At 39.0% G+C, this 23,209-nt stretch overlaps 1 protein-coding gene across 18 annotated transcripts in view; it reads right to left on the bottom strand.

The window, feature by feature from the left end:
* The window catches only part of FHIT (fragile histidine triad diadenosine triphosphatase), a 1,651,033-nt gene that overhangs the window by 1,072,670 nt on the left and 555,154 nt on the right, over positions 1-23,209 (bottom strand). For 15 of the 18 annotated variants that reach the window (XR_014063952.1, XM_081524685.1, XM_081524680.1 and 12 more), the window contains one exon: positions 4,547-4,639. The exons of 2 other annotated variants lie outside the window; for them this stretch is intronic. The gene's annotated coding sequence lies outside the window, so the exon portion shown is untranslated. Of the gene's footprint in view, positions 1-4,546; positions 4,640-15,028; positions 15,164-23,209 lie in introns of those variants that run through there. One more of the 18 variants, XM_081524687.1, reaches the window with a different exon arrangement.

Here is a 23,209-nt window from a genome sequence, read left to right as displayed (position 1 = left end):
ATAGCTGTTTTAAAATCTTTGCTAATTCCCACCTTTGGGTCATCTTGGAATTAGACTTTTCTCTTCAGAAGGGGTCACATTTTCTTGGTTTTTCATACTTATGTAATTTGAGATTCTATTATGTGAATGTATGACGCAAATATTATGGAGCAAAGACTCTAAAATCTGTTAGAATTCTGTGAAGAGTACTGACTTATTTGTTTTAGCAGGCAATTAATTTGATTATATGCCAGAGTCCAGCTCCAGCAGGTCAGGGTTCCCTCAGGATGGACGGCATCGGCGATACGAATGAGAAGACACAGCGAGTCGTGGTGTTTCCAAGTGTCTTCTGACTTTATTGTTTTTAAGACAGCTTTTATATTTTTAGTGGTACATAGAAACAAATGTAAAGTATAGAGTCATGCCAGATCAGCTCGATGGATCAGCAGTTTTTGATCCGTATCGGAACCAGAACACTGTTTGTGTTTCTAAGTTATAAAAGGTTTAAAATTGTTTACATCATCTTCTGGCCCAGAGGCCTGCTAACATCTTGTGACTCTTTTATTGATAAGGGTTGATCAGCCAGGACACTTTTGTATCAGGCACAGCAGGAAAGAATTCATTAATAGAAAGTTTCAAGGTAAAACCTGTTTTCGGTAATTTACTCTATGCCTTGAGCTTAACAGAAAACAATGTGGTTCCATAAAATCATAGTACAGCAAGCTGAAACAATATAGCACAAAGGTCAGTTCTTAGCAAAATCACCAGCTGAATTAACAATTGTCTTATTATTTGTATTAAAGCTAAACTTTTATTTATACAAATCTCTAATTGTTATGTTTTCATTATATAGGCTAAATACTTTAAGAGTAGAAAAGGCATAATGAGTAAGTATAGACTAAGTTACAGTTTTATAAAGCAACATTTCTTATATTTTCTAACAAGCCTTTCTTTCCTACAAAGGGCTCTGTGCCCATTGGGGCTTTCTGTGTGGAGGCTCTCAATGCTGTTCTATTGTTAAGGGGCAGTCAAGCACATTAGCTCCAAAGGCACAAAAACATTTATTAAACAAACCAATATGCTAGCAAGAGGAATTTAGATTAGCATATTTTATATCCCAGATAATTTTATTTAGGGTGCTACCATTCAGGGGCCTTGTTGATTGAGATTTCAGATTGATCTATTTTAGAAGAGAATCAGGAAAAGCCTTTTTTCTAAGTCACAGAAAATAAGAAGAGGTTTATTGTAGCAAACATCAGAAAGACAGATATCATCTTTAAGGTGAGTGCTGAGACAGCCTTCCGAGAATTCCTGAGGGCTGAGAAGCCGTGCTCAATCAGCCCTTTACCTCATGACTCCGTCATGGGTGGGAATCTCATGAGCTGGCTCCCGGCAATTATACACAAGGTGAAAACTATCTCTTGGGTGGCAGCTCAAACCCCAGTTCAGTTCTTTCATCTTCAGCTGTGCTAGCTTGTGTCTGCTCTACACATTCATGATTCAGGAGTCAGTCAAAATTTTGAGTTGTATTTATACACTGAATTGGGAGCTTCCCCCGTCTGCCTTTCTGCTTTCCAGAATCCTAGCTTAAGGGCTTCCCTGGTGGCTCAGTGGTAAAGAATCCACCTGCCAATACAGGAGACACAGGTTCAATCTCTGGTTCAGGAAGATCCCACATGCCACAGAGGAACTAAGCACACGACCCTCAACTATTGCGTGTTCTAGAGCCTGGTAGCTGAAATGCTGGGCTCATGTGTTGAAGCTACTGAAGCTCATGTGTCCTAGAGCCTGTGCTCTACAACAAGAGCAGCCATCTCAATGAGAAGCTCCTACACCACAACAAAGAGTGGCCACCGCTTGCTGCAACTAGAGAAGCTCTGCAACAACAAAGACCCAGCACAGCCAAAAATAAATAAATAAAATTATTAATTTAAAAACAGAATTCTAGCTTCATTTTCCAGGGGCTGTTGTTGCACTGAACCCTATTTCTTGGGTCTTCAACCCAAAAAGACTGTGGTTTTTTTACTGGAGTTAGTCACCCGAAGTGACATTAACCTCACCATGCATGCCCCTCAGTCGAAAAGCCATAAAATGGGGAAATCACTCTGCACTGAGCCTGCTTCTAAGTTTTGAATCTGAAGTCCCTTTCAGAATCTACCGACTTATTTTCACTCTCTAGGGTTGTCAGGTAGTTTTTCTCCCATACTTTACAGTTTATATATGTGAAAACACCAGATTCAGTAGCACATACTTAGACATACTAGAAGTGGAAACAAGCGAAAAACATTTAGGAAATACTCTTGCACCTCCCAGTTCCTCTCCTCAAAATATTTAACCTTCATTCATTACCTCACCTAGTGGTATTTGGTTTTGGTTTTAGGTAGAAACAGAAGTCAGAGCTTCCTTGATCATCCTGCCAAGTATATGAAAAGATGTGGAATGAAAGTACAGCATAAAGTTAAATGATAAAATGATAAAACATCAATCAGATCTGGCTCTAACACTGGCAGCGTTTAATCTCAAAGCAATGAGGCTTATACAGGTTCATGACTACCAGAGATTATCTACATGGTACTTTGCCAGGTTATTTATTTTACCTTAGTTTTTTGATCTCAGACATCTCTATATCTTGCCTCATTGAAAATTGCAATAGGTAATATCCTATGAGAAACAGAATATTGAAAATAATATCCTTAAACAGTGATACAGAATCAGTAGGTGCACATTTCCTTCTTTTAATAGTCCTTACCATGGAGTTGGTGATGGACAGAGAGGCCTGGCGTGCTGCAATTCATGGGGTCGCAAAGAGTCGGACACGACTGAGCGACTGAACTGAACTGAACTGAACCATCTCTTAAGAGCTTCTGTATGCCAAGCATCTTGCTTATCACTTTATAATAATTGCCATTTAATCCTTCATAAGCAGTCTGTGAGGTAGTTCCTATAATTAGCCCCATATTGTGGAGGAAGTTACTGGAGTTCAGAGAGGTTAAGTGAGTTAACTGAGATCACACAGCAAATGGCAGAAACCTGTCAGTCTGTTTAAAGAAAAGAAACAGCAATGTATAGGTCTTCAGAATCATGAAGCGCATGCCTTTTACTATGCAGAGAGAAAAGAGAAGTCTTTCCAAGCAAAGAGAAATAGGTGGAGATCTTAAAAGTCAAAGTTATAGTCTGCAATTCCTCCTTCTGCTAATAATTAATATTAAAATACTCCTCTTTTAGATCTATATATTTCATATTGACAGCTTTCATGTTAAAAAGAGCTTTGCTTCAGGGCTCAAACACACTAAGCAGACCCATAACACAAGGATCAAACAATTCCGTGCAAAGCTCACACCAGGGTTCCATTTCAGGTCATTTCATTTACCATCCTTAAGCCTTCTACATCTTCCGGAAAAACCCTCTAGACAGGAAGGTGATTCACCAGAAAGAAGTCAGGCCCATCAAGAAGTGAAGATGGCTGACTCATCCCTCCATAATTTGCATTTGGTGAGTATTTATAGAAAACACAGCAATGTGTCACAACCCTACACATTTGAGGGACAGTCTTGCCCAATTTTGTAAACTTTGCATAATTCTATGAGTTTTAAACACCTGTGGAATATGAGAGAATAGAAGGCAGACAATGTAAAATGGAAACAGGAGACTGGGTCTTGGCTGAAAGCATACTAAATGTTTGTGTTGTGACACATGGGGCTGTTTAATATTTATATTTATTACACATGCAAAATTGTTAGCTGAGACTTTGGAATGGGGAGATACTGTGAGTGGAATAAAGATGAGAAGGAGTGAGAGAAGAGGAGAGGGTTATGCACACATGAGTTCCAGGAAGGGTTTAAATGAACACTGCCCACTGATATCATGCCGGGGAAATATTGCCCATATTCACATATTTCCAGTCCTTTATTGCTATTTTTAAAAATGCATATTAAACATATCCAGTGAAAACATTCAAATATGTACAAAGATGAGTAATTACTTTGTCCTATCCTCAAATCTTTTTTATAAGATATATTCTTCACTGTCCCAGCAAATGCCACTAGAACTTCCTCTGACCAAGAACAATCCCTTGCCATTTTAGGAGGTACATTTCATGTCAGATGTGACCTCCTGCTACTACTAATGCCATCTCATCTCCAGAATCATTCTCAAAACCATGCAAAGCCTAACAACTCGTCTATATAATTGCTTAACCTTACTTTTTACACATAAAAATTATTAAATATGTGTAACTGTCTGGTGGGGGGAGAATAATATAATAGATGTCAATCAGGCAACAGTTATACTACATTTCATAAAAGGGAAGGTAATGCTTTCTTCAAAAAGTAAAGTCATCACTCCTTATTTAACTGACATAATATTTATACCCAGAGTTTTAAATGGCAGCTACAAATAGAAGTCAGGAGAGGGTAAATTCTCTAAGGAAATCGAGCCCTGAAATTCTACCATTTTAAGAGTTCTATTTTATGTGTACATAGGAATCTTAATGCTATGATACAGATGTCCATAGTAAGTCAGGTATACCTAATTCTATGAAAAAAATCTTAAATTAAGTAAACACTACCTGCCCGAAGACAGTTACTTTCTCAGAGCGCTCAACAGAAGGGTGCGCGGAGTTTCTGCAGAGGCTGTTGGCAGGCTGGCAGTCCTGGAATATCTACATCAGAAAAGAGAAATTCAGATGATCATTTCTGCAGTGATCCAGATAGCTTATGGGTAGAGCTTCATTAGGGACATTCAGCATGAATACTGAGCAAACAGGACTGCATTGGTACTGTTGAAAGGGTAGAATAAAGGCACATGTGTAATGTCTAAGTATTGTCATTGGTCTGCACTGATTCCTACAAGATCACATAAAGGAAGAGGCAGAACAGTGCTCTGAAATTCCATCTTCCACTTCTAGTCCTGGACTGTTCTAGCTGCATTGTTATTTGACCCTCTTCATAGTCAGCCAGTACTGTCATTGGGGTTTTCTATTTTGCACAAAGATGAAGCCAACTTGCCAACCTGGCAGCAAGAGTACCTCTCTGGTTTTGTGGTGGTCTATGCCAAATCATCTGGCCTATCTGAAGGGTACTTTGTGGGTCAGTTTACCTACTTTCTTTTGAAACCCTAGTGTCCATGAAAATCAGAAGGAATCTGACAACAGAAGGAACAAGGGTTTGTGGTCCTAGTGGCCTGAGTTTGAATTCTGTGGTCCTAGTGGCCTGAGTTTGAATTCTAGTAATGCATTTCACTATCTCTGTGTCTTACATAGCTGCTGAACTCCATTAAGCTTCATTTTTCACTTCTGTCAAATGGGCATAATAATATATACATGAAGGGTGTATTTATAAAGATAATATATTTTTTTTTTAATTAGGATAAAACAAGCACAATTTCCTGGCACATGTTAGGGACCTATATGCAGGTCAAGAAGCAACACTTAGAACTGTTCATGGAACATGGAACAACGGACTGGTTCAAAATCGGGAAAGGAGTACATCAAGGCTGTATACTGTCACCCTGCTTATTTAACTTATATGCAGAGTACATCATGAGAAACACTGGGCTGGATGAAGCACAAGCTGGAATCAAGACTGCCAGGAGAAATATCAACAATCTCAGATATGCAGATGATACCATTTTAAAGGCAGAAAGTGAAGAGGAACTAAAGAGCCTCTTAATGAAAGTGAAAGAGAAGAGTGAAAAAGCCAGCTTAAAATTCAACATTCAAAAAACAAAGATCATGGCATCCAGTCCCATCACTTCATGGCAAATAAATGGGAAAAAGTGGAAACAGTGACTGACTTTATTTTCTTGAGCTCCAAAATCACTGTGGACAGTGACTACAGCCACGAAGTTAAAAGATGCTTGCTCCTTGGAAGAAAAGTTATGATTAACCTAGACAGAGTATTAAAAAGAAGAGACATCACTTTACTGACCAAAGTCCATATAGTTAAAGCTATAGTTTTTCCAGTAGTCATGGACAGATTTGAGAGTGGGACCATAAAGAAGAGTGAATGCCAAGAACTGATGCTTTCATACTGTGGTGCTACAGAAGACTCTTGAGAGTCCCTTGGACAGCAAGGAAATCACATCAGTCAATTCTAAAGGAAATCAACTCTGAATATTCATTGGAAGGACTGATGCTGAAGCTAAAGATCCAATATTTGGCCACCTGATGCAAAGAGCTGACTCACTGGAAAAGACCCTAGTGCTGGGAAAGATTGAGGGCAGAAGGAGAAGAGGGAGACAGAGGATTAGGTATTTGGATGGTATCACTGACTCAATGGACATGATTTTGAGCAAATTCTGGGAGACAGTGAAGAACAGGGAAGCCTGGCGTGCTGCAGTTTATAGGGTTGCAAAGAGTCAGATACAACTTAGCGACTGAACAACGAAGAACATGAAACAGACAGAGAATAAGTAACCAAAACATATAAGGAACTACTAAAATCAAGAAAAAAGATGAACAAACATATAGGAAAAAATGGTTGTTCAAAGAGGAAATCTCAATGAACAATGAACATTAAAAAAAAGCCCAGAATCACTAGAGTAAAATGCATATTATATTAATGGAATTCCATTTTTATTTTGTTAGAGTAGTAAACATGGAAAAGGTAGACAAAATTCAGTGTTGTCTAAGATGTAGGGAAAAAAACAGCATAATACTCTAGTTTACCTCTGGCCAAATCATGAACTGGTATATCTTTCTGGTGAACAATTTCATTATATTTATCAAAAGTAATACCACAAATATCCTATGGTATACTGATTCTTCCTACAAGTAATACTGGACTCAAGCAACACGGACACAAGAAGACACATACTAAAGTAATATTGAAGTGTTTTTGTTTTTGTACAGCAAACTTTGGAAATGATCTAAAAGTTGCACTGGAAACGGTATAGGTCAATAAAATGCACTATATGTATAGGATGGAATATTCTGGAGCTGTTAAAATTGATCAATTGATTTTTATGGCATCAATGCAGCTAATTTTTGTAAATACTATGATGTGAAAAAAGCAACAAGGAAAGATTTAAACATTAAATATTCAAACAAAATAGTATATATTGGTTGTTGGTATATATATGCGTGTGCATAAAAAATATAAACAATACTCTAGTTAAATACATCCTAAATTTATGGTAGGGAACTTTTGGTAGACAGCTGAGAGAGTAAAGAGTGGAAGGAAAGCCAGATGTGGTAGTTAACAGGGAATTTGGTTTCATCAATAATTGCTTTAAAAAGACACAAACTGGAAGTAAATCTGACTAAACATAAACAGATGCTCCTTTTTAGATAGTAGAAATACAGATGCTTATTACACTACCTTTTGGGCTTGTCTGTATCTTTAAGTTTTTCTCGAAATAAAGGAAGTAAAGGGAAAGGGAGGGAGGAAGAACGGAAGGGAGGGAAGGAAGGAGGGAGGGGAGAAGCAGGCAGGGAGGAAGAAGCCCATCACACTCAAGCTGGCCTCAGGTGGTTGGTCTCCTTAAGGATGAAACGCAAAACTGGTTTCATTACCAGTGAGAAGGATGGTGACTCCTCCCTGGTTGGCTCAGCTCCGAGGACTGAATTTAAGTTCAGCCAGCAGAGGGAACCATCTGTCATTTGGAAAGACAGCCAGCCCTTAGCCAGGAGACCCCCTTCAGCACAGACCAGCACCTCTGGGAAGAGGGAACACGCATTTACAGACCAAGTAAACTGAGACCACACCATGGACATCTTTTCAGCCTTTCTAAAAGGTTTGCTGTAATTTTATAGCATCAAGGGAACAATATGCTTGATTAGTTCTTCAGCCGACTGAGCAATTTTGTTTTTTATATTTCTCTCCTTGAAGTGAGTTTGCCATTAACCTTATACGTTTTAGGGCTTGAGATTAAATTCTCTCCCCTCCAAAACAGAATTTTCGCTTTAAAATAAAAGTTAGCTTTAAGATAATTCATTTCTACCAGTAATACCGAAAGACCCTCTTTGAGGCGAGGAGGTCATTCTTGAAAGAGCCAAGAATTGCAAAGAACGTTCCTTGTCTTCCTGGAGGGAAAAAACTTGCAGGAAAGTTCAGTAATCATGAAGTGAAAGCCCCAAAAGATCCAATGCTTCCTCCTGGGCCAATACTGTATTGAAAAATGCCTTCTATGTACACTTCCATGAGAGACCTTAAGTTCTTGAAGAATCAGTTAGCTAAACTCTTAAAGGAAAATGTGGCAATCCCTGTATCTACATAATGCACCCATGAGGGCAGAAGGCACCAAGTCAATGCTGGACATGCCTCAATTTCTTCGCCCCATCACAGTTCTAATATTTAAATATTGCCATCCTTTTGTGTGTGTCATCCTGCATGAAGAAGGGATTTGGGTTGGTTTCTAACAATAAAACAAACAATGTAGAAAGGAAATGTTATAAGAGTTACCAGTGTAAATGTGCAATTTTGTGCCTTTGAATTTGGGTGATGATAAACATGATTACACGCATGGAAATCAGACTTTGCAGAGCTACTACATGGAATCATTTAATTTGTTTGAGTAAGTACTTATAATAATGTGGCCACTCTGCACTGCAATAAACATTGGATTTTCAAATGAACAAATGAAATATGTGATAACTCCTTATTAACAGAACTGCAGCAAAGGACATCAACCAAGGGGGTGGTGCACCAAAGAAGATTGGTGGGGAAAAAATCCCACTCCAATGCTCTGAAAATGAAAATAAAGACTCTTACGACCCCTGATTTTATATTGTTTTTTTTTTTTTTTTTTTTTTTTTGCTCCTGGCTAAAAACACTGCGGAGGCCTCACAATGAAGTGATGGAGAACCATTGCTACTTTGGGTTGTCACAAGGTAACTTATCACACTATTCAGGACACATGAGGACACTATCAATTTGTTCCTCCAGATCATAAACCAGAGGATGCTTTAGTAAAATAGCATAGGGAGAACAATTTTGCATGGTGGTTAAGAATGTTCATTTGAATCCTGGGCTCCACCAGCCAATTAAGTGCATGACTTTATCGGAGTCATCAATCTCCTTTAATGCTCATTTTCCTCATTGGTAAAATGCAGAGAATAATTTTGCCTTCCTCATAGAGTTATAAGGCATACATTTTATGTAAAGGGCCTGGAACATGGTTAGAATTTAACAGAAGTAGCTACCATCACCTTTTTTTTTTAAGCATCAGCGTCATTATTATTATGTTTAACAGTATCCTCGTTATTATATTTAACAGTATTCTCGTTTTCATCCATTACCCTCATCTTCATTGAAAGTTCATTAAAAGCACAACCTACCATGCTGTTTGGTAATTAGTGACTTTCATTCACTTAACAAAGTATTTAATGAGTATCTAGTAAGTGCCAGACTCTATGATACGGGCTGGGGTATGAAGGTGACCAAAATCAAATGTGATCTATGCCTTCTGGAGCCTACTAGAGGAAACAGACAGTAGCCAAAGAGTCCCACAGGGAGTAAGTATTTTCCACCTGAGGGAAGAGCTCCAGAGGAAAGAAGCAGATCCTTTTCAGAGATACTAAAACAAACGAAGTTGGATTTAATGTGAGAACTGAAGTATAGCTTTCTAGGGAGAGAGAATACAACACGCAAGGGCAGAGTAGTATCTTCATTGTTACTGAAAGTCAGTGCAACATTGTCCATTGAAGGGTCCATTTTAATTGAAGAACTATACCTCCACTACCTGGGGCTTCCCAGGTGGCTCAGGGGTAAGGAATCTGCCTGCTAATACAGGAGACACAGTTTCAATCCCTGGGTTGGAAAGATGCTCTGGAGGAGGAAATAGCTACCCACTTCAGTATTTTGCCTGGGAAATTCCACGGACAGAGGAGCCTGGAGAACTACAGTTCAGGCTTGCAAAGAGTTGGACATGACTTAATGACTAAAATAACAACAGTCTCCAATACCTACCTGGCACTGGGCACCTGTGCTGAGCCCTGGGACATAATAGTAAGCAAGACAGATATGAATTCATGCCCTACATCTTTCCTTCCCATAGTTATTCCTTTGTTTAAAAACTGCACTAAAGTCAATGTTCACTTTATAAACCAGTAAATTCCACCTTCAGTTTTGATCCCAAATAAATTCTACCAGAGTGAAAAACTGTGATGCTTTCTCTGGTCAGACAAAGAAGGCTACGTAAATTAGTAATTCCCTTTCTGCCTTAGAGACCAGGAAATCTACAACCAAATTTAGTTCTTTCATTCCATGGACTCATACTAGTAAAGATGATCACAATTCTGTCTTATGGTTATTTTATTATTTGCACACTACCTCTAATTTAGTAAACAGCCTCAAATTCTTTGGGAAATTGGCTAAAAGACAGGAAGGAAGGGAAACTAAAGGAGGAAAATAAGGGGAGGTTTTTGAGGTCTGGAATTGTCCAAGGTGCTGTTTGCAGTTTTCATAGCACCTCACACAGATGTTGAATGGAAAGCACTTAATAACTTTGGACTGATGCATGGATCAATGTTGAATACACAGCTTTCCTGGCTCAACATGGGTTCCATTATGGGGGATGGGAGGGACTGAAACTTGCCTAGTGAAGTGAAAGTCGCTCAGTCGTGTCCGACTCTTTTCGACCCCATGGACTATACAGTCCATGGAATTCTCCAGGCCAGAATACTGGAGCGGGTAGCTGTCCCCTTCTCCAGGAGATCTTCCCAACCCAGGGAGCAAACCCAGGTCTCTGGCACTGCAGGTGGATTCTTTACCAGCTGAGCCACCAGGGAAGCCCTGAAACTTGCCTGCTTCCCTCTAATTTTCAGTTTGAGAGGGAAAGCTCAAAAAAGTAGGTGAAAAATTTAGCATGATTGTCACTTGCCAAACATTTCAATAACCAAACAGAAGAACCATGGAGACCACAAAAAGAGTATGGTAAGAGAACGTTAAAGTATCCTGAGAGATTTATTTCAGGCAATAAGGTCCCTGTAATAGAACATTTCTCTCTCTTACTCTAGTGCTAGTCAAAACAAGAGAAATGTCATAGTTTAAACTGATGTCTAGGTAACAGGGAAAATGTTAAGTTTCTTTATGACAAAATGGAAATATATTTGTAATTCTATTTCCTGATGTTCTCTCACTTATGTTGGGTAAAAAAAAAAAAAAAAAACAAAAAACCTGTTAGTCCTTTTGATTTAAAACTCCCCTTTGGGATAACTAAACTATAATCTGTCTGGTTAACTACCAGGAAGAGGAGGAATGCATTTAAAAGAAGTTTAGAAGACACCCACTTTATCAATATCAGAGCATTGTGGAGTTCAGTCTTATTTATAGCTAAATCCACCCCATTCTCACATACACACACACACACACACACACACACACACACACACACACACACACAAATGTTGCATTCAAGAGGTATTAAAACATCTCATCCCTGTTCTTAGCTCGACATACTAATGAGAGTTTCTGAATTAATCTCTGATCATGAACTGTCTGTTGATGTGATGTAACAGCAGTAAAGAGTGTACAGCTTGCTTCAAGCAGCTGGCTAAGGCCAGTTTCATAATGCTTCAGTTCTTTGACAGGCAGAAAATTAAATCATTCCTGTATTCACCTAAGATTAAATCATTCCTGTATTCTCCTAAGATTGAATCATTTCTACATTCCTCAGAAACTCTTCAGTACTAAAAAGTATATCACGTTTCTAACCAGTTGATAAGTTGAAAAGAAAATAATATTAAGGGATTGTACTTGAGGAAATAGTTAAAAGGGGAAATTCAGAAAACAAGCTGGTGGAGATAGATAATGAGGAGATTCTCAAAACGGCAAGGTGAGGGAAGGAAAGAATTGTAACTGAATAACATTTTTTTTTTTTTTTAAGGTAAGTTATTCCTTAAAGCAATTACGAAAATGTGAGAGTTCCTCTCATGGTTCTCAACCTTACACTCTGAAAGGGAACTTCTTATAACTCAAGACTAAGAGAGCCAATTACTTCAGCACCAAGCTACATCCTAAATCTCTGGACTTGGCAGTTCAAAAAAAAAAAAAAAAAAAAAAAACTCTTGGAAAGTATTCTTATAAAATCTTCACTAACAGCTCTGACTTTATAAATGTAGATTTTAAAAGGATGAATGAAAACTAACCAATTAGATAGCAAAGTAGGGAAGAGAGAGTGCTGAATAAAAGACCCACCAGAGTTTCAGTTACATCTCCATGAATAACTAGCTCTGAGATTTAGATTATATTTATAATGAAAATAATAATCATGAAAAATTAATAATCACACAGCATATAGCATGCCAAAGGCCTACCATACATAGCTAATGCAGCCCTTATAACAGCCTGAGAAGTTCTCATGGAGCTGAGTATCTTGTCCAAGTGGACCCTGTGGCCCTGAGTGGTGGAATGAGGATTTGAACACAAGACTCCCCAACCCCAAAGCCTAGCCTTTAATGACCCATTCTGCAGAAAGTTCAGTAACTTCTTAAGATGGTCTAAAAGGTTTCTATCGGCAATGAGCTGCTAAAATTTACAAGGCAAGATATGATAACAGAAAAAGCTCAGGTTCTGAAGTGACTTTGTGGCCCAGGAGAGAGCTTCTTCTCTAAGCCATGAATCCTCAGATAACATTACTTACTTTACAGGCTGTCCTAAAGCTTAGAGACAATACTAGAGCTACATGGACTATAGCCCACCAGGCTCCTCTGTCCATAGAATTCTCTAAGAAAGAATACTGTAATAGATAGCCATTCCCTTCTCCAGGGGATCTTCCCAAGCCAGGGATCAAACCTGGGTCTCCTGCATTGCAGGCGGATTCTTTACCATCTGAGCCACCAGGGAAGCCCAAAAATAATGACAGTTAAAATTAACCCAAGGCTTATTATGTGTTAGAGACTGAGTCTTTTTCACACATTAAATCATGCAATCACAGTGACCTAAAGAATACCATTATTTTTATTCCTGTTTTGCAGATGTGGAAACAGAGGCAAAAACAGTTACCTGACTGAAATCATAGTAACTAAACTGCAGATCTGGGATTCCAATCCAGACAGACCGACTCCCTCAAAAAATCAGATGTATTGCATATAGGACACATATGGATACACAAAGGACCTCTGCTACTTCCCCAAATATACGTTAATCCCACCCAGAGTTCAAGATAAATTCAGGAGAACAGGACAATCCATACAGACATCCAGGTGGTTTGATCCTTGGGTTGGGAAGATCCCCTGGAGAAGGGAATGGCTACCCACTCCAGTATTCTTGCTTGGAGAATTCCATAGACAGAGGAGCCTGGCGGGCTACAGTCCATGTAGCTCTAGTATTGTCTCTAAGCTTAGGACAGCCTGTAAAGTAAGCAGTGTTATCTGAGGATCCATGGCTTAGAGAAGAAGCAGCTTTCCTGGGCCACAAAGTCACTTCAGAACCTGAGTTTTTTTCCATTATCGTATGTTGCCTCCATTATCATATCTGACTGCCTTCTGGCAGTCAGAAAATTAGAAAAAAAAAAAAAAATCTGACATCAATAGGAACTAGCTAGAGAGTGATACATACATATACCACATATACACATACACATATATGGCTAAGATTTATTTCATTCTCTGTATCCTGTCTGATTGCTCCCTTCATGTTGATATCTTATTACTTTCATTTTACTTATAAAACCACCAGAGCTCCATAAAAGTTGGTTTTCTGCTTTCAATCTGGGAGAAATTCAGTCTCTTATAAAAATTTATTTTACTAATATACTTTATTTAATCCCATAAATAAAAATATTTCAACATGAAATAAAAACTAACACGACATTTTACATTTACATATAGGTGAAGAAGGGCTTTCCCGGTGGCAGTAGTGGTAAAGAACGCACTTGACAATGCAGGAGACATAAGAGGCTTGGATTATATTCATGGGTCGGGAAGATCCCCTGGAGGATGGCATGGCCACCCACTCCAGTATTCTTGCTTGGAGAATGCCATGGACAGAGAAGACTGGTGGGCTACAGTCCATAGGGTCACAAAGAGTCAGACACGACTGAAGCGACTCAGCATGCATGCACGCATAAATGAAGTACTCAAAATTCTTAATATGTTGTACATTTACAACCCATCTCAAGTCAGACAAACCATGTTTCTATGTTCAGCAGCCACATGCTGCCAGTGGCTACCATTGTAGCAGGACAACGCAGGACTAGAGTGACTGGATTCCTGGTTGGTATTTCAGTTCTCTTTTCTTGGGCTGGTCAAAGTCCCCAGAAAAGTGTTTTCCAATCTCCTGTCTGAGTGCCACTGTTCTGGGATCCACATGTGGGAAAGAGCAGAAGCCCCACTATACAGACTTTCACTTGGTCCTCGTTTTTATCTTCATAGCTCTGTCCTTACCTACGCGCAGTGACCCCCAGCACAGACCTTGCGCTTTACCCTCTCCAGCATGAGGGAGGGGAAGAGGGACAGCTTCCAGGCTATTCAGGTTAGTTAACGACTCTGGGGATCTAACGGTTATTTATTGTTTTCTCAACATTCTTTTTTACATTCCTGCACTCCTACTTTCATAGATTTATAATGCCACTAATTCCTGACCCCTTCTGGAATCTGTACAGATTTCACCTTTTTATCCCTTCTAAATCAGTCTCTGAACTTTTAAGGTAGCTTCTACAATTACATTGTTATCTTCTCCTCAATTCTTTTTGTTCACATGTTCCCCCCTTTTATTTTTTTTTAACTTTTATTTTTTGATTTTGCATATTTTTCCAATGAAACACATTCTTTTTTATATTTGAGTAACCCCTTTCCTGTCATAGTATATTACACTTTTCTTCCCACAATTTGCCTTCTCTTTTTTGTTTGTGTGATTTTTTCCTGCTATAAAGAAATTTAAAGTGTTTTTCTTGTTTGTTTGTTTTAGCCAGTTTTAATATTTATGGGCTTCTCTGGTAGCTCGGAGAAGGCAATGGCACCCCACTCAAGTACTCTTGCCTGGAAAATCCCATGGATGGAGGAGCCTGATAGGCTGCAGTCCATGGGGTCGCTAAGAGTCGGACACGACTGAGCGACTTCACTTTCACTTTTCACTTTCATGCATTGAAGAAGGAAATGGCAACCCACTCCAGTGTTCTTGCCCGGAGAATCCCAGGGACGGGGGAGCCTGATGGGCTGTCGTCTATGGGGTCGCACAGAGTCGGACACGACTGAAGCGACTTAGCAGCAGCAGCTGGTAGCTCAGATGGTAAAGAATCCACCTGCAATGCAGAAGACGCAGGTTCAGTTCCCTGTGTCAGGAAGATTCCCTTTATAACTTGACTTCTTTTGATTTGTTCTTAGAGTACCATTTGATTTGATTTGAGATGCTACTGTCATCATACTGGGGTCTTTTTCTGAGTCCTCTTTTTAATTAAACTTCTGATTTTGAGGTATTTGTAGATTTACATGCAAGTTGTTAGAAAAAACTACAGAGAGATTTGAAGTACCCTTTACCCAATTTCTCCCAGTGGTAACATCTTGCAAATCTACAGTACAGCAGCAGAATACTGACTTGGGTACAGTCAAGATACAGAATATTTTCGTCACCACAGCCATCCTTATACTGCCCTTTTATAGCCACACCCATTCCCCTCCCACCTCACACTTCGTTAACCCTTGACAACCACAGATCTGTTCTTCATTTATATAGTTTTCTTATTTGAAGAATGTTATATAAATGGAATCATACAGTATGTAATCTTTGGGGATTGGCTTTTCTCCCTATAGCCTCAATCCCTGAAGATTGCACCAAGTAGTTAGTTTCATGTATCAATAACTCATTGCTGAGTAGTGCCTCCATGGCGTGGATATACTACTGTTTCTTCATCCATTCATCCAATACAGGTCATCTGTGTTGTTTCCAGTTTTTGGCTATTGCAAATAAATCTACTATGAACATTCATGCACAAGTTTTATGTGAACATACATTTTCATTTCCTCAGGATAAATGCTCAGGAGTATAGTAAGTGAATATTTAGTTTGATAAGAAATTGCGAAACTATTTTCCAGAGTCCTGTTACCAAGTCACATTCTCAGGAGCAGTATATGAATAATCCAGTTTCTCTGCATCCTCATTAGCATTTAGTGTTGTCAATATTTTTTTAAAGCCAGTAAAGTAGGTATATAGTGATATATCACTGTGGTTTTGATTTACATTTCCCTAATGGCTAATAATGTTGAACATATTTTGATGTGCTTACTTGCTTTCTATAAAACCTCTTTAGTGAAATATCTCTTCATGATTTCTAACTGGATTGCTTTTTTTTTTTTTTTTTACTGTTGAGTTTGAGAGGTCTTTATATAATTTAGATACTAGTCCTTTGTCAGATATGTTCTTCGCATATGTCTTTCCATCCTCTTATCAGAGTCTTTTCCCCTTCCTGGATCATAATCTTGTTGTGGTGAAGGGGCTTACATAACTCAATGAAGCTATGAGCCATGCCATGCAGAGCCACCCAAGATGGACGGGTCATAGTGAAGAGTTCTGACAAAATGTGGTCCACTGGAGAAGGAGATGGCAACCCGCTCCAGTAGTATAGTAAGTGAGTATACTTACTATACTATAGTAAGTTCCCTTCTTACTTCGAGAACCCCATGAACAATGTGAAAAAGCAAAAAGATACGACACTGAAAGATGAATCCCACCCAGGTGGGAAGGTGTCAGTAAATCCTAAAGGAAATCAACCCTGAATGGTCACTGGAAGGACCAATTCTGAGACTGAATACTTTGGCCACCTATTGTGAAGAGCTGACTCATTGGGAAAGATCCTGATGCTGGGAAAGACTGAAGGCAAAAGGAAAATGGGGAAGCAGAGGATGAAATGGTTAGACAGCATCACCGACTCAATGGACATGAATTTGAGCAAACTCTGGGAGACAGTGGGAGACAGAGGAGCCAGGCCTGGTGCATCCATGGAACCACAAAGAGTCGGAAATGACTTAGTGACTGAACAGCAACAACAACAACCATGGTCTTTTACAGTACACAAGTTGTAATTTAGATGATATCTAATACATCATTTTTTTTCCTTTTATGAATTGTACTCCAATGTCAAGTCTAAGAACTCTTTGCCTACTCCTAGATCCGAAGGATTTTCTCTTATGTCTTCTTCTAAAAGTTTTATACATTCATGTTTTATATTTAACTCCATTAAACATTTTGAGGTAATTTTCACATAACGTCTAAGACTTAGTTTTCCCTCGAGAAGGGTAATGCTCAAAATCATCCAAGCCAGGCTTCAACAGTACGTGAACTGTGAACTTCCAGATGTCCAAGCTGGATTTAGAAAACACAGAGGAACCAGGGATCAAATTACCAACATCTGTTGCATCATAGAAAAAGCAAGAGAGTTGCACAAAAACATCTACTTCTGTTCTATTGACTATGCCGAAGCCTATGACTGTGTGAATCACGACAAGCTGTGGAAAATTCTTCAAGAGATGGGAATACCAGACCACCTTACCTGCCTCCTAAGAAATCTGTATGCAGGTCAAGAAGCAACAGTTAGAACTGGACATGGAATAACAGACCAGTTCCAAATCAGGAAAGGAGTACATCAAAGTTGTATATCGTCATCCTGCTTATTTAACTTATATGCAGAGTACATCATGAGAAATGCTGGGCTGGATGAAGCACAAGTTGGAATCAAGATTGCCAGGAGAATTATCAATAACCTCAGATACACAAATGACACCACACTTATGGCAGAAAGTGAAGAAGAACTAAAGAGCCTCTTAATGAAAGTGAGAGAGGAGAGTGAAAAAGTTGGCTTAAAGCTCAACATTCAGAAAACTAAGATCATGGCATCTGGTCCCATCACTTCATGGAAATAGATGAGGAAACAGTGGAAACAGTGACAGAGTTTATTTTTTTGAGCTCCAAAATCAGTGCTGATGGTGATTGCAGCCATGAAATTAAAAGACGCTTACTCCTTGGAAGGAAGGTTATGACCAATCTAGATAGCATATTTAAAAGCAGAGACATTACTTTGCCAACAAAGGTCCGTCTAGTCAAGGCTATGGTTTTTCCAGTGGTCATGTATGGATGTAAGAGTTGGACGGTGAAGAAAGCTGAGCGCCAAAGAATTGATGCTTTTGATCTGTGGTGTTGGAGAAGACTCTTGAGAGTCCCTTGGACTGCAAGAAGATCCAACCAGTCCATCCTAAAGGAGATCAGTCCTGGGTGTTCATTGGAAGGACTGATGTTGAAGCTGAAACTCCAATACTTTGGCCACCTCATGTGAAGAGTTGACTCATTGGAAAAGACCCTAATGCTGGGAAGGATTCAAGGCAGGAGGAGAGGGGGAGGACAGAGGATGAGATGGTTGGATGGCATCACCGACTCGATGGACATGGGTGTGGGTAAACTCCGGGAGTTGGTGATGGACAGGGAGGCCTGGCGTGCTGCGATTCATGGGGTCGCAAAGAGCTGGACATGACTGAGCGACTGAACTGAACTGAACTAGAAGGCCTTTGTAGGTCTTCATAGAACCATTCAACTTCAGCTTCTTTGGCATTAGTGATTGGGGCATAGACTTGGATTACTGTGATATTGAATGGTTTGCCTTGGAAAGAAACAGAGATCATTGTGTCGTTTTTGAGACTGTACTCATGTACTGCATTTCAGACTCTTGTTAACTGTGATGGCTACTCCATTTCTTCTAAGGGATTCTTGCCCACAGTAGTAGATATAATGGTCATCTGAATTAAATTTGCCCATTCCATTCCATTTCAGTTCACTGATTCCTAAAATGTCAATGTTCACTCTTGCCATCTCCCGTTGGACCACTTCCAACTTGCCTTGATTCATGGACCTAACATTCCAGGTTCCTATGCAATATTGCTCTTTACAGCATCAGACTTTACTTCTATCACCAGTCACACCCACAACTGGGTGTTGTTTTTGCTTTGGCTCTGTCTCTTCATTCTTTCAGGGGTTATTTCTCTACTCTTCCCCAGTAGCATATCAGGCACCTATCGACCTGGAGAGTTCATCTTTCAGTGTCATTATCTTTTTGCCTTTCATACTATTCATGGGGTTCTCAAGGCAAGAATATTAAAGTTGTTTGCCATTCCCTTCTTCAGTGGACCATGTTCTGTCAGAACTCTCCACCATGACCCGTCCATCTTGGGTTGCCCTACACGTCATGGTTCATAGTTTCATTGAGTTACACAAGGCTGAGGTCCAAGTGATCAGTTTGGTTAGTTTATAGTGATTGTGGTTTTCATTCTAAGTAAGGAGTTTAGACTTTATCCTATGCTCCATGAGGAGCTGCCAAATGATGAACCTGGTGAACATAGGATTCAAAGCAGAGATTCCTACTGTTCCACCCTTTTAAAAGGTAACTTTTCAATGTATTATTAACATTATCTTAATAATCATCAAATTTAGTTTATATGCAATAGGAAGCGATAAATGCCAATAAAAATAGAAGACTCAACCAAGCCTCTGCCTTCTAAACTTGCTGTAAACATGCTCCATTCTGACTGGGGGATGATTTCAGTGTCTCTGTGATCAACGTATGAAGCAGTAAGGGATGAGATCATGGCAGGATGGTAGCATATTAAGCAAGTGTTTCAGCTTTCCTGGAGCTTTGAATTCCCTGATTTTGGTCAGTTTTTGTCAAAACTTTAGCATTACTTAACATATATTTTGCATCATTTACTGAGTGAAAAAATTTCCAATGCCAGCAGCTGAGAACAAAATATCATATTTATCCATAGAGTGTCAAGCTCACATTCTGAGCTCTAGAAATGCCCAAGGGATCTTCAGAGACATGAACTTTTCCACTTTCCCCAAACTCATTTATTATGCTGACCCTTTGCCCAGCCACATCCTGCCTCCCCACCTGCTATGAGCATCTAGAGTCTGTTCTAGAATTGAGATGGAATTCTTTTCTGGTTCATATAGGCGGGTATCATACTTTTGGTGATAAATAATTTCAGACAGGTTAGAAACAAATAAAAAGCAGAATAAAACATCTCTATGTGATAACCTAGGTGCTTATCGAATGCCTCATTTTCTTTTCAGTCCAATTATTCAAAAGAATTATCATGTTTAACACTCTGCATGTGTGCTCAGTTGTGTCTGACTCTTTGCAACCCCACGGACCGTAGCCTGCCAGGCTCCTCTGTCCATGGGATTTCCCAGGTGAGAATAATAGAGTTGCCATTTTCTCCTCCATGTTTAACATTATTGAATTTTATATTTTAAAATGGCTAAAATGGCATATTTTATATTATTCATATTTTTCCACAATAAAAGAAAGTTTCGAAGTAAAAAAGGAAGGAAAGTAAAAGAAAAGAAAGTGAGAAAAAAAAAAAAGGGGGCCACATTCATGCTTTCTCTCAGAGGCAGACATTGTCCCTGCCTTGGAGTTAAAGAAGATGAGATCCACCCAGGTACTGAATCTAATTTAGTCCTGGTGGTGTGGGTTCTACACTTCAGTTAGGAACTCTCCAGCTCTCAGTCTTCATCAGAGCCTGATGGCCTTGAAAAAAACTGTCCAACTTTTTAAAAGTGTAAATAGAACATATGAAATCTTCCCACTGAAAATGAAGACACTGGACTTCCCTGGTGGTCCAATGGTTTCACACTTTGCCTTCCAATGCAGGGGGTGCTGGTTTAATCACTGGTTGGGGAGTTAAGGTCTCACATGCCTTGTGGTCAAAGGAGCAAAACATAAAACAGAAGCAGTATTGTAATAAATTCAATAAAGACTTTAAAAATGGTTCACATAAAGAAATTAAAAAAAAAAAAAAATGAAGAAGTGAATTAGAATACTAACAGACAGGAAGTAAGAAGCCAGAAATCACGACGTTTATTGGTCAATTCTCCTCTAAATGGGAAGAAAAGTGTTTGCATTCCTTTGCCATTAAAGATAATTTTGTTTTAATTCCCATTTATTTTATGGTGCCAGTATAAACTTGAATCTGCATATGTTCCAGCTCCATACTTTTTGATGAACTTGACAGTTTGAATGGCTTAAACCTTCAGATATGGAAAATTAGTGCCACAAACTTCCTACCTTGTGAAAAAGTATCATTTCTGGATACTTTTAATTTTATCTGGCTCCAAAATCACTGAGGATAGTGACTGCTGCCATGAAATTAAAAGACGCTTGCTCCTTGGAAGGAAAGCTATGACACACCTAGATAGCATATTAAAAAGTAGAGCTATCACTTTGCCAAGAAATGTCCCTCCAGTCAAAGCCATGGTTTTTTCCAGTGGTCATGTACAGGTGTGAGAGTTGGACCATAAAGAAGGCTGAGCACCAAAGAATTGATGCTTTTGAGCTGTGGTGTTAGAAAAGACTCTTGAGAGTCCCTTGGACTGCAAGGAGATCAAACCAGTCAATCCTAAAGAAAATCAACCCTGAATATTCCTTGGAAGGACTGAGGCTGAGGCTGAAGCTCCAATACTTCAGCCACCTGATGTGAAGAGCCGACTCACTGGAAAAGACCCTAATGCTAGGAAAGATTGAGGGCAGGAGGAGAAGGCGGGTAACAGGATGAGGTGGTTGGATGGTATCATTGACTCAATGGACATGAATCTGACCAAATTCTGGGAGACAGTGAAGAACAGGGAAGCCTGGTATGCTGCAGTCTAAGGGGACACAAAGAGTCAGACACAACTTAATGACTGAACAACAACATACTTTCTGGAAATACATTTCAATCTGGGTATGTAAGATTCCTTCCTACCTGTACGCTTGTTAATTAAATTTCAAAGGTTGTTACGTCAAGGGAAAAAAACACAAATCAATCCAGGAATATGCTGTTTTGAACTATGAAAAGTGGCCATATTGATCTGTAGTTACCTATATGCTTCCCTTCATGCTCAACAGAGGTTTTTATTTCCATTGTATCATTCTTGACATTCTTTTCTATACTACCTTGATGCCTTTCTTATACAGTTATGCAACAAACTAATCTGAATTATGTTCAAATAAGCAAGGAGGCTGTTTTTTTTGTTTGTTTTTTGTTTTTGTTTTTTTTTTGGAGAAAACATGTAGCCTATCAGAAGTGACCTCCTTAATTTTTGCTCATTTTATGACATGACTTTACTGAAAGCCCTGGAGTAGGAAATGTGAACCCATTCTAGTATTCTTGCCAGGAAAATTCCATGGACAGAGGAGCCTGGTGGGCTACATACAGCCCATCAGGTCGCAAAGAGTCAGACACCACTGAGCAACTAAGCACTTACTTACTAAGAGCATCATCTCATACATGCAATATACAATATCATGTCTAATAGATTTGTGCAAAATGCCTAAAACTAAGCAAACACAATTACATGAGTTGGCATTGCATTATCATGCAACACTATACTTAATAATACAGGAAAAAGATGAAAAGTCCATTACCTTCATTGCAAGAGTCTGTTTCTGATTTTGACTTTAGACTCTACTGATCTTTACTTTACCCATCTCTCTCTTGGTCACTATTTTATCTAGAGAACCTGAAACCCATTTCTTCATCCATATAATACCACATGGAACCCTGGATTTTCTCAATGACCTAACAGATTTTTGAATGATTAATTATCCTTTTTTAGTTGTCTTGTTTAGGATAAATGAAAGTTAAGATTGTGGCAGTAAAGGACAAGCTGTCAATCTATTAAAATAATTCCTGTTGAAAAGTAAGTGCATGCATTGTGTATTAACATAATTTATTAGAACAATTAGAAGGCATCCTTGTAGTCTTTTAATTAGATTATTTCTTGTTCTGGTAATTACACCAGACAGGGGAAAATAATAGTTTTAGGATTCTAAGATCATCTGTAGACCATGTGGAAAGAGAGTGATCAATAATGCTAATTTACTGGAACACTTACATTCCCAGAAAGAGGTCTTTTATCATGAGCAATCCTTTGTATAATCAGCATTATTTCTCAATGTCTATCCTCATCTTTCCCACAGTTGAAAAGTAAAGAGGCTGGATAAATAACTGACATTTATTCCACTATTGGAAATCTGGTCAGGATGGGCCACCTCTGGCCTCTAGTGGCTCAGACATTGCTTCACTCTCTTGCAAAATGCCAACAAATAACCACAAATGAACGATTTAAGATTCCATGCAGGGCAGCACCACCAGGAGTCTGAATGTCTAACAGGAAGAAGACAAGATTTTTAAGTTCTGATCCAGGTGGAGAATCATAAACTTTCTCCATTTAAAAACAAATTCAAATCAGTGAAAATTTCTTATAAGTGAGAAGACTACTGATTGTAAGAAAACAAAAAATAACTGGTGATATTTCTATACATA

The sequence above is a fragment of the Giraffa tippelskirchi genome, chromosome 9, assembly GCF_054371585.1.
Source record: "Giraffa tippelskirchi isolate mGirTip1 chromosome 9, T2T-mGirTip1v1.2.pri, whole genome shotgun sequence".
NCBI classification, from domain to species: domain Eukaryota; kingdom Metazoa; phylum Chordata; class Mammalia; order Artiodactyla; family Giraffidae; genus Giraffa; species Giraffa tippelskirchi.
This window is presented reverse-complemented; position numbering and strand designations above follow the sequence as displayed.